At 44.7% G+C, this 12698-nt stretch overlaps 1 pseudogene; it reads left to right on the top strand.

Moving 5' to 3' along the window:
* The window catches only part of LOC144752879 (COMM domain-containing protein 5-like), a 130131-nt pseudogene extending 120759 nt beyond the window's left edge, over positions 1-9372 (top strand).
* Positions 9373-12698: the final 3326 nt, after the last annotated feature.

Below are 12698 nucleotides of genomic sequence, written 5' to 3'. Positions count from 1 at the left end.
GCTTAGAGTGGTGATTAGAGTGGTGATGGTCAAGGTGAAGAGGTGGTGATGGTTAGGGTGATGGTGTTTAGGGTTGTGGTGATGCATAGAGTTGTAGTTAGAGTGGTGGTAGTCAGGGTGAAGAGGTGGTAATTAGGATGGCTGTAGTTGGGGTCAGGTGGTGGTGGTTATTGTGGTGGTGTTTAGGGTTGTGGTGATGCTTAGAGTGGTGATTAGAGTGGTGGTGGTCAGGGTGAAGAGGTGGTTAGGGTGATGGTGTTTAGGGTCGTGGTGATGCTTAGAGTGGTGATTAGACTGGTGGTGGTCAGGGTGGAGAGGTGGTGGTGGTTAGGGTGATGGTGCTTAGGGTTGTGGTGATGCTTAGAGTGGTGATTAGAGTGTTGGTGGCCAGGGTGGAGAGGTGGTGGTGGTTAGGGTGATGGTGTTTAGGGTTGTGGTGATGCACAGAGTTGTAGTTAGAGTGGTGGTGTTCAGGGTGGAGAGGTGGTAATTAGTGTGGCTGTAGTTGGGGTCAGGTGGGGGTGGTGTTTAAGGTGGTGCTGATAAGGGTACGGTGGCCGCCCTCCTCAGTGTCAGTTTCAGGTATTGCAATCTCAGGAGTTAGCTGTGTTACTGAGCCTTCAGTGTCCTTACCCAGCTTGTGCTGATCCCCCCCAATAAGCTGGTCTTCACTGCCAGTGTATCTATCTTATATTCGAAGGCTGCCTGAGAGTCCTGGAGAGGCTAAAGAATCCCGTCCATCTTGAAATCCTCTGGAGTAAGAGGAGGCTTTGAAGCTACACCAACTGCAGAACTCATGACCTTCACCCACAGTAGACGCCATGGAGGCGCACTCGATGCAGCACTCGATGGTGCAGCCCAGTGCCGCATCTAAGGTAGGTACCTAAATGCAAAACTCCAGGCAAGAGTCTGTGTCGTCCTTGGAGGTTTGCTCCATTGCAGCACTTTCCATGGTGCAGCCCAGTGCTGCATCTGAGGTGTGTCCTTAAATGTAGAACACTGGCAGATAGGCAGTGGACGTGCACCCCAATGCAGCACTCTCGATGGTGCACCCCAATACACAACACAAGAAAGTAGAGGAAAGAAAATGTGTACGGTGCAAAGCTGCAGAGACACCAAGAGCTTCCATCCTGGAAACTTTGGTCAAACAAAGTAAACCTCACTATGATCCTAAAAAGGCCTCTGTAACTGCTCATAACTTCTGACCCCCTGTGCATGGACTCTGCCATTGGAAATGCTCTGATAGCCACTTTCAGCTCACATCAGGTGTGGCGCAGTGACCAGGATGGCTGACTCCGTGGCACGGGGCTGTCGGTTTGATCCCCGGCTCCGGCGGCAGCTCAACCCAGCACCATGTGACTCTAGGCAATACCTTGCTTAATTTTCCCGATGGCCCCAGCACCTTGAGACTCCTAGGGGTGATTAGTTCGCACTTTACAAATACCGGGTTATTAATATTATTACCTGACATCATCGACTGCCGCAGATTTGACTGTCATTCTATTGCATGGTTTTCGCAGCTTCAAAGCAAGAGATGTGATATGGGTTTATGGTATTGTTTTATACTGCCTCCTCTGCTATAGGTGCTGCGGAGGGTGCTGTCTCTGACATCCTAAAAGGAACTTTGACATCGAGGTTTTAAAAACGGAATATGACAAATTTCCCATTTTCAATCAATCAAACAATCAGAGTACTTGTAAAGCGCGCTACTTACCCGTGAGGGTCTCAAGGCGCTATGGGGAGAGGAGGGGGGTGCTGCTACTGTTCGAAGAGCCAGGTCTTAAGGAGTCTTCTGAAGGCGAGTAGGTCTTCGGTCTGCCGTAGGTGGGTGGGGAGGGTGTTCCAGGTCTTGGCGGCGAGGTAGGAGAAGGATCTGCCACCTGAGGTTGTTCGTTGGATGCAGGGGACAGCGGCAAAGGCGAGGAAAGGCTGGCGGAGTGGAGCTGGTGCTTGCATTTACCGGATCAGTCCAAAGCTCCGGTAGGTCCAGGCTCTCGCAGGAACTTTTTATGTATCCAAGCCATGGGATGTTGGAGGCTTTTGGTAAAGTTAAGAACTCCTGGAGCTCCATTCTGTAGTTGATAAGATCTTGGCTGCTCCATAAACGTCGCCAGAAGGTTAGTGGTTTAAGACCCAGTTCTTCTGCAATTGGTCTGATACCCAAATCCATTCTCAGTGGGAGTAACGGGGTACTTGGTGGGAGAGCTGCCAATTGCCTGATGAATTTATTTTCCGTGCTTGTTAGGTTTTTGGCAGAGGTATGGCCCCACAACTCACCCCCATAGGTGACTGCCCCCCTTGCCTAGGATTTGTAGATCTGGATGACAGGACCAAATGGACAATGTGATGATGTATTCGCCATCCTAGAGATGCCACGCGTTATCTGGACCAATTTCATATTTGCCCTATTCTGTTGTGTACCCCAGGTCATGTTCTGCCAGTCCGATATCCCCCACAAGCTGTTTCAGTTTAGATATCCACTTTATCTTGTGGCCCTTATCTAGGCGGACTAATTCGGTCAAGGCAGAAGCGTAGTTGCACAGTTCTGGGGTCCTTCTCAGGCGCACCCAGAATAATAAGGGGCGTAACCTTGCTATTTCGTTAATTGGATGTTTTCCATAGTCATAGCGGAGCGGGACTAGTGGGGTCGATGGAGGGAGCGAGACCAGATCTCTAAAAAACGTATTCTCAGATCTCACTAGGTCTGTGAGGTTTTCAAATCCCCACAGTTCCGCCCCATAAAGAGACGAAGGCAAGGCTTTTCCCACATAAACCTTAATGGCAGGGGCTACTGGTCTGCTATGAGAAAGTCGCTGATGTCTCGCAATTGCCCCTACAACTCGTTTGTGGGTAAGCACATACACATTATTGTGTGTTTGCCTCAAAAAGATATGTATGTAATGTTTATTCCCGTTTTTCCTAAATACTGCATGCCTCCCAAACAACATACACACGCTATTGAATGCACACCCACAACCACCACATCAACAATATTTTATTTAAAGTGCAAATTCAGGTGCGTTCAAATGACCTTGATGAATTGGAAAATGAACACTACTGCATAACACATCAGAAAAAGAGCAATGCGAAAATCCATGAGGCTACAGTCATTGTCAACACACGATTCATAGTAAGACAGTTGCCGAACTTAGATCCTGGTGACAGTGGAGTTGTTTGGTGTCTCGGTGGAGTTGCAGCAACAAACAAGGGACCTGAACGATGGGGTTCAAGATGGAAGTGGAGAACAGCAAAAAAGATATGTTCTTACTTCATTTCCTTTGATTCTGCTATCTCAAAGTAGGAGGTTTTAACAACACTTACTGGTAGTAATGTAAGGGAAGCGCACCTCAAGCACATATAAGGACGTGTCCTGGGGAGTCCACGCCGTTCGTCCTTCGGATGGAGAAGATACGAGGCCTATCATAGCCAGCCTGGTTTTTATACACGTTAGATGTTGCACAAGAAGTACAAACAGGATAATCTTCTCTACTCGTATGAAACATTTTCACAATGCGTTAACCATGGCGACACATTGGAATAGCCTTTAAACTATTGGCTCTATCACCAATTACACTACTATTAACTACGTGTCAGCATACAGAATCCTCTGATGTGAGGCTTATCGGACCCACTGTGCAGGCACTTTTACGATAAATTGGGTGGATCCTGTATGTGTAATTGAAAAATCCTTGGTTACTGCCGCACATGATTGAAGACTTCGCGAATCTAGTAAATATGTCGTATCCGATACCCTTCTGAATTAGGGTAAAGCCTTGAGAAAGTCACTCGACGTGATGAAACACGTGTCGGCTGTCGCTCATCTGGACCAAGAAGAAGAGGACATGACCACCGATCTTAGTCTTTTGAATGTTATTCCTCATTGTTGTTTTAAATATAGCTTTGAATTAAACATCATTCAATTTTGAGAACCTGAACTTGTTTACTGCCAGTGATATTTGGAGAATATACAAGGTATTTTGCTTTGATCAAATATAGATAAGAAAAGTTACTTTTGAGCGCCGGGATATCTGTACAAACATTTGTCCTGGACTGTGCTAACCTTGAAGAATTCTATAAGGTGACTGCACACATTTATACTAAGGGTTGCAATCACTTATAAATGTTCTGTCCACCTTGTCTGTGGATCAGATGTAATGAGGGCACACCTGTGTGTCACATGGTACAGAGCACCCCAAAATACTGTTAGGACCCACCCCCCAGGTCATATGACCAGCCTTAAGTGCCCTCCTCAATGCAAGATCTAGGTTGAATTATAGAGGGGAATGTGTGTAATATTTAAAAGTGATTTTATGTAACTCCACCTGCATCGTTCCTAGATACATCGTTTATATGAGCTTGTTAATTATCCTAAAGTAGCAACATTGTGAAACAAAGGGAAGATTCGCTCCAATTAAAAAAGATTGCAATCAGCAAGCATAACATAAGTTCAGAATTTTAAGTGCTATTGTTTATTGTTAATAGTGGCAAGTCTCTTAAAACAGAGTTGTGGGCCAGAATATGGTTAGCAGAAGCTTCGTCTGGCAGAACTAATGGGCCCTAATTGTTGTTTACAAAATTATTGTCCCACTGTTTGTAGAGTTTCTATAATTAACTCCAGGGGTGTGATATTTTTGTAAATTATATTCAGGACACAATATTTCTGTCTCTGACAATGGAATAGTAATCCTCCACGGGAAACTTCATTGTAGTCCAAAGCACTGAATTGTCCCACACACATGCAGGATCCTGGAGCACTTATAACTAAACATATGTGTGTGTGTATGGGTGTGTGTGTGTGTTCGTGGATGTGTGTTTATGTATGTGTGTGCATGTGGATGTGTGCGCGTGTGTGTGTTTGTGTGTGTGGATGTTTGCATGTGTTTGTGTGTGTGCGTGTGTGTGTGTGTCTCTGTGTGTATGTGCGCGTGTGGTATGTGTGTAAAGTTATAAGTGTCTATAGGTATAGAAAGAGACAAAGAATAAAGAAGCACCCTGGTACCAGAGATCATAGTGAGGTTTGGCGCCCCAGGGTATCTGCTCTATAGTCTGACTCCTGACAGTAATGTCTGATAAAGCTCTACATGGACTTCCAGGTGGGTGACTGCTTTACATGTACGAGAAATTGAAGTATTTCTAAATAAAGCAGCATTAGTCGCTTTAAGTCTTGTTGAATGGGCTTTAGGCTTACCAAAACAAAGTCCCATCGGCATTTATGTACATAAAAGAAAACAAGAGGTATTGCACCTCAAAATGGAATTGAATGAAATCGACAAAACCATAAGTGGATCCATAGTTAACAAAAAGATGACCTTATTATCAAATGTTTGTCATTTTCTTGGGTTAGAACTTAAATACCCTTTAACACCCAGAGTATATAAAGCCCGCTCTGCTGGAAGAGTGGATTCTGGAAGGAAGTGGGCAGGGGGATAGTTTGATTGACATGGAACTCTGACTCTACTTTTGGTAGAAAACTTGGATGAGTTCTCATTACAACTTTATCTCATTACAACTTTACCTCATTACAATACTTTATCTCATTACAACGTTATCTCATTACAACTTTATCTCATTACAACTTTATCTTTGAACTTACACCTTCATCTCTTGTACGGCTGTACTATATCCCCTTACTTAACCTTTTCTTCCCCTTCCAGTCCCGCTATTTTTTTTTTTTTATTAACTATTGTGCTGCTGTGTTGCACCCGTTGTAACGGTTTCCCTTTGATATGTATTTGACGCCTGCCTAACCCTGATCACCCGTAATTGTGAAGCGCTCTGAAATCCCTCGGGATCATGTTCGCGCTATATAAAACTTTATAAATAAATAAATAAATGTATGGCAACTGTATACTGTGTCTAAAAGTGCAGAGCCTGAAATTGATGCCGACCAGGAAAGCTGCTTTCCAGGAAATATGTTGTAGGTGCCTTATGGATAGGTTTAAAAAGAGGACACATCAATTTTGAAAGTACAGTATTTAATTTCCTTGGAGGGCAAGGTCTCCTGACACAGTAAAGGCATTTTTAACTCCCACAATTGAAGACAAATGCTTAACAACAGAGGCCTTGAAAAATAGTTTTTTTTAAGGCATTTTTATTTAAGTGGTATTGGGTGTCAGATGTATCCTTCTTATCATAGATACACGTTATAGCAGTTTTAATATTAGTCGAGTTCCAGGAAATGAAAGTCCAAATGGTGATTGTTAAATGCTTACCCAATTGAAGAGCGAGAGATGAGGATGATAGAATCGGAGGAAAGGTTGTGTGCGTGGCAATGAACGCCACGCCAAAAACCCAAACTAACTGGAATCTCCCGGGAAGCGGGATTTTGGATATGGCTTCTATCTTGCATTGTGGTTGTGTAAAAAGAGAGTGAATTCAGAGCCTCGCCACTTCCAAGGAGCATTGGATTGGAACTTTGATGTCCTATTTTGCACTTTCTTGTCGACTCAGATTGTTAGCATGGTCATTACCATTTTCAAGGCCTTGTATAAATGTATCTTTTTGTTTGTGTACTATTCTCTATCACATTTTGTATTTCGGAGCATTTGTAGCTTGTGTTTCTCCTGTTCTCATCATCAACATTGTACGTGTCAGCATTGTCCCTGGATTTACAAGAATGGAATGAACTCGTGCATTGAACTCTCTAATAAGTTCATAAGAGTTGTGCACAAAAACTACACGCGAGGATTTTTAAGAGGACAAATGACCATGGTTTTCTTACATTTCCAGTGAGAGAATTCATTAACTTTTTGAGAAGAAAGGACTGAGTTAGAGGACTTGTTACTTGAGGTAATTAGGTGAAAGGATGGTACATGATTTGAATGTTACAAGGTTCTTTTCTAACCTGGTATTGTTTCATTGCAGACTTCCAAAACAGTTCCGAAGGAAGTGTAACAAGCCTCGAATCATAGTTTTCGCTCGGATACCCTCTGAGGAAGAGGCAATGGCTAGATATTGGCGGGATCTGCATCACGACATATTCAGGAAGATCATGAAGGCTGTTTTGGGTGGACTTGAAGGCAAGGACTGTAAGGAATCAATGAAACATTGTCAGAGGAGCAGCTCAGTTTCATCATTGCGGGCTGATACACTCTTCTTTTTTTTATATATTTCACATTTTTATTGGTATTTACATGTTACAGAAGTAAACAATAAACAAAGGACCATGACATACTACAGTTGAATGTTTGTGGGCGTTAACATTGGTTACTGCGGGTTTGCTTATATCTTCCCCCTGTTTACCGCACGTGCTACATTTCGAACTTCGGTTGTTGCGTTTGATTGCTTCATCGTTGGAACATTAAACTTAACATAAAACATAGAACATATACTTGATGGGTAGATCTTGTTCTCAGGTCGGCCGGTCAAATTGGGATCTTTTTTGACTGGGTCTTTCTTTGGTCTTCATGGCGGCTTGTATGTATTTAGGTATGCGTCCAGTTTCTCCCACATTTTCCTATTTGGGTTTTTCCATGGTGTGTGTCTGAGTGCGGTGTTGTCTGCTCCTCTGAGGAATGTTACCCAATTCAGCCATCACTTGAATGTGACTTTGGAGGTGTTTTTCCATTTGGCTGAGATCGTTTTCACCGCTGTAGTCAAGAGGAAGTCTTGGAGGAGTCTGTCGTGTTGGGTGGGAACGTCTGTTGTGATATGGGCAGTAGTGGTTGTGGCAAACCTTCGGTCAATAGTGCAGCCTATTGTTTGGTTAATGAATTCGGTTACCCTCCCCCAGAATTTGTTGATTTTGCTGCAGTGACATATGAGGTGTGCGAGATCACCCTTTTCTGTGTCGCAGTTCCAGCATCTATCATTTTCTTTAAACCCGATCGATGCTAGGCGTGCTGGTGTCCAGTACGCTTGGTGGAATAGCCAGAATTTCGTCTGTACTAGCACCGGCGATACTATGTTTTTTGATGAGGCTGCCCAGAAGGCTTCTAGTTCTTTTTCTGCGACTTTGGTACCTAGTTGCTCTTCCCAGTATTTGGGGCCAGATGTAGGAGGCCATTTACCGACCGGTAACGGCCGATTTTGGCCGTTACTGACCGGTAAATGGGTATTTGTGATGAAGGGGGCCTATTTTACTGATTCGGTAAATTTACCGAATTGGTAAATGTACCGAATCGGTAAAATACAGAATCGGTATTTTTACCGATTCGGTAACAGCCAGATGTAGGTGGGACTCTTCAGAGTCCCTAAAGCCTTACAGATTCGGTATTTTACCACCCAATCCAATTGGGTGGTAAAATACCGAATCCAGGTGTGCATGCACATGTGTGCATGCACACCTATGCCATGTGACAGACAGACATGCCCTTAGGGCATGTCTGTGTGCCACATGGCACACATGCCTGTATTTGGGGTGCTAGAGGGTGTCAGAGTGACACCCACTGCACCCTTGCTGGAATCGGTATTTACCAAATCGGTAAATACCGATTCGGTATTGCCCATTGATTCCTATGGGCTTCAAGGCCCATAGGAATCAATGGGCATTACCGAATTGGTAAATACCGAATCTTAACAATTCGGTATTTACCGATTCTGAAATACCTACACCCCCCCCCCTCTATTTTACCACTTCTTAAATACCGAATCGGTAAAATTCGGTATTTAAGAAGTGGTAAAATAGAATTACCTACATGGCCCTTGGTGTTTTTGGTGTTAAGTTTGGTGGAGGTGGGGCGAAGAAGTTTATACAGGTGTGCCACCTGATAGCCGCTTGCATTTAATGTGTCCATGTAGTGGAAGATCGAGGGTCTGTGTTTGGCTAAGTTCGATTTTGTGATTGCAGTTTTGATGGCTAGGAAGTTATACAGTTCACTTTCTGGGAGGGAGTGTTGGGCTTTCAGGTTGTTGAAGGTACGAAAGGAGGCCCTTCGACTTCCAATGTCTACTCTTAAACAAGATGTATTCAAAGAAGATCTGAAGGAGCTGAGGATACCGGAAGAATTCATTGTGGATCCAACCAGCGTCATCTTTGGAAACAGACGCCAAGTTCTTGAAGATGCTGCAGTAAACCAAGAAACCCGGTTACCTGGCATTGAAGATTTAAGGTGGAGAGTTGATGTGGCGATTTCGACAAGCTCATTGGCCCATGCCTTGCAGCCTTCCATATTGATGCAGCTGAGGCTTTCCAATGGGACAGCTCATCGCTTTGAGGTTCCAGTTTCAAGGTTTCAAGAGCTAAGATACAATGTAGCCCTGTTACTGAAGGAAATGGATGATCTGGAGAAAAGAAGCATTCTTAAAATCAAGGATTTACCTGTGCCTGCATTTACCAGAACATATCCAAAACCAAGTTATGAGGTTGATAAATGTGTATTTTATAAAACAAACAATTATTTTTGTGTCTGCAACTGGAAGTTCATGTGTTAATGGACAAAACTGTTTTAGTAAATTTGAAGTTACTTTAGGTAAAAAAAATAAAAAGTTTTCTCTCTCTTCCCCTAAACCTTTTCTCCTCCTCTGGGTGGGTTGCTGTGATTTCTGTTACATTTAGAAGTCATAGTCTCGGTGTGGAGGAGAATAGGATTAGCTTCATGGCACTTCTACAGACTGGTAATGAAAACCTGTGAACTTTGGCATTTAACTAAGAAAACTGCCGCCCAGCCCTTGCCACAGAGAGCGGATCGGGCGCACCTCTTCTTTCTGGCATCTGGATGAGCCAGTATTCTACTAGAGACACCAGATTCAGAAACTCTTCCATTTGAAAGCACCGACACCCTGGTGAATAGACTCCTGCCTTCCTTAAATATATGTCTGTGGAATCCTTTGAAAAATTTAAATGCCTAAATTATATAAGTTTAGGAGTCGATCTGCCAGGTTCGGCAGCGGAAGGATGGGATGAAGGGTCTGTACCACGAACTTCAACAGTCGATCCAGCTGGCACACCGGCCTCCTGTGTCTGTGTCTGAAAGATGTAGGTCAGCGGATCACTATTGACATGGTCATTCCAGTGCAATCACTAGATTTAAGCTATCTTTCTTGCCAGTTAACTGATGACAGAGGGACTTCTGGATACCAGAGGAAATATGGCCACAAACGTCTTCAACCAGCTCGTCAATGGGACATTCGCCAGAGTGTTCAGATGGTACAACCTGGAGGCAAAGTTTCAGCATTTTTGTTTCTGCTTTGGCACAATGATCTATCTGAGGAAATCCTCACTCCTCACTCATATTACTGCGTCAATTCATACCCAATCATGTTTTTCTCGGAACATCTGTCCGAGAGATTCTGCTTCTAAGCTTTTGACTTCAGGAAAATGGATTGTTGAGATGTGCAGGTTCCTGGCAATCGAGCGTTTCAGTATCATTCGTGCTCCGAGAGACGGCACACTGGATCTCGTTCCTCCCTGCTTGTCGAGATAATGCATCGTAGTTGTGTTGGCCGTCCGTACAATAAGGACGTTCCTCTTGACGCTTGGAAGAAAAGACTTGAGAGCCAGATCGACTGCCCTCAATTCCAGCAGGTTAATGCGCTAGACCTTCTCTTTCTCCGTCCATACTACTTGTTTTTGAAGACCTCCCAACCAAGCTCGGAAGTTCTGGTCACCGTGGCTTGAGTTATAATGATCGGATAAAAGAGGATTCCTTTTATACGATCGCTCGATTGGCACTACCAAGGAGGAGATCGACCTGCAGATTGTGCGAGACTCAAGCTGTCTTCTCAACTGCCTCAATATTGGCACCACCGATTTTTCCAAGCACTGTTGTAGTGGTCTCATCTGCAGCTGGTCATCCGGAACTCTAGAGATGCACGATGTCTTGGACCCGAGTAAGGATGATATCTGACTGCCCTGGGATGTCTTGTCTGTAGCAGTGTTTGACACCTCAGATGAGTATAGGGCAGCCTCTCCTCCGAAGGATCCACTCTTGTCCCTATGCTGGTATAGAATCGCTCCCAACTAATGGACGGGGACTGAAGTTGACTTTGACTGGTTCGCTCTGAGACCCAAGCGCTGGTGAACGGATACGGTCACTTTGAAGGGATTTACAGCGTCCCGCATTGTATCTGCCTTTTACAAAGCAGTTGTCTAAGTTGGGATATGCTTAAATGTTTATCTTGATTGATACATTGCACATTTTTCAGAGCTTGCTGCTACCCAGATTGGTTGTCCTGCGTGATCTTCCTGAAAGACTTTGGGCCAGACGTACGACCGTGGCATTTTGCGACTCGCAAATTGCGCTCAATTGCGAGTCACAATTGCCAATGTACAACAGAGTCTGAGACACTGTTTACGATTCCCAATGAGGTCGCAAATTGCATGCCTCATCAATATTCATGAGGCATTTTGCGACCCCATGGAGAATGGCTGGCCCTCCCAGGGATAGTGGCCTGCTGGGCTCGGCAGACCTCCATGTCTGGGACCACTTTTAAATAAAGCAGATTTTTTTTTAAATGCAGCCCGTTTTCCTTAAAAAAAACGGGATGCATTTAAAAAAAGAAAAATTAAGCCCCTACAAAAAATTTTTACCCTGCATTCACAAAGGGGAAGTGATCCCCTGGGGACCCCTCCCCTTTTGCTGGTGCTTTGCCACCCTCTTGAAGAGATTCAGAAAAGGGGGTGGTGATGAACAGAGTGTCTGAATTAAGCAGACCACTCTTACCCAGTCCAAAGATCAGGGCTTGATCCATCACCGTTATTTAGCTCACTGCCCCATCCCAGCTCAGAACCTGGCTATATGCAAATTAGTCTGTCCCTGGCCCAGTGCATCATGGGAACAGGGCAGACCAAACTACCAAGCCAATTCTTCACCAGAAAGGAGACAAGCTTCCGGGGACCGGTTTCTGCCATTTCAGGCGTCGTCGGCCCAGCTTGCTTGAATCCTGATGGAGCAGTGAGCAAGGGACTCATGTCTGAGTATACCCTTCCACGCTTATGGTGGACAAAATGATTCAGAAAAGGGGGTGGTGATGAACAGAGTGTCTGAATTAAGCAGACCACTCTTACCCTCATTGCTCATTGCACCATCAGGATTCAAGCAAGCCGGGCCGAAGACGCCTGAAATGGCAGAAACCGGTCCCCGGAAGCTTGTTTCCTTCCCAGTGTAAGAATTGGCTTTTGTAGTCTGGTCTGCCCTGTTCCCATGATGCACTGGGCCAGGGACAGACTAATTTGCATACAGCCAGGTTCTGAAACTGGGATGGTGCAATGAGCTAAAAAACGGTGTTGGATCTAGCCCTGATCTCTTGACTGGGTGAGAGTACTCTGCTTAATTCAGAGACTCTGTCCATCACCACCCCTTGTTGTAAATTATTTTGTCCACCCTAAGCGTGGAAGGGTATACTCAGATGTGAGTCCCTTGCTCATTGCACCATCAGGATTCAAGCAAGCCGGGCCGAAGACGCCTGAAATGGCAGAAACCGGTCCCCGGAAGCTTGTTTCCTTCCCAGTGTAAGAATTGGCTTTTGTAGTCTGGTCTGCCCTGTTCCCATGATGCACTGGGCCAGGGACAGACTAATTTGCATACAGCCAGGTTCTGAAACTGGGATGGTGCAATGAGCTAAAAAACGGTGTTGGATCTAGCCCTGATCTCTTGACTGGGTGAGAGTACTCTGCTTAATTCAGAGACTCTGTCCATCACCACCCCTTGTTGTAAATTATTTTGTCCACCCTAAGCGTGGAAGGGTATACTCAGATGTGAGTCCCTTGCTCATTGCACCATCAGGATTCAAGCAAGCCGGGCCGAAGACGCCTGAAA

Source organism: Lissotriton helveticus, chromosome 5_1 (genome assembly GCF_964261635.1).
Source record: "Lissotriton helveticus chromosome 5_1, aLisHel1.1, whole genome shotgun sequence".
NCBI classification, from domain to species: Eukaryota; Metazoa; Chordata; class Amphibia; order Caudata; family Salamandridae; genus Lissotriton; species Lissotriton helveticus.
Note: the sequence above shows the minus strand (reverse complement) of the source record. Positions and strands in the feature narration are given on the sequence as shown.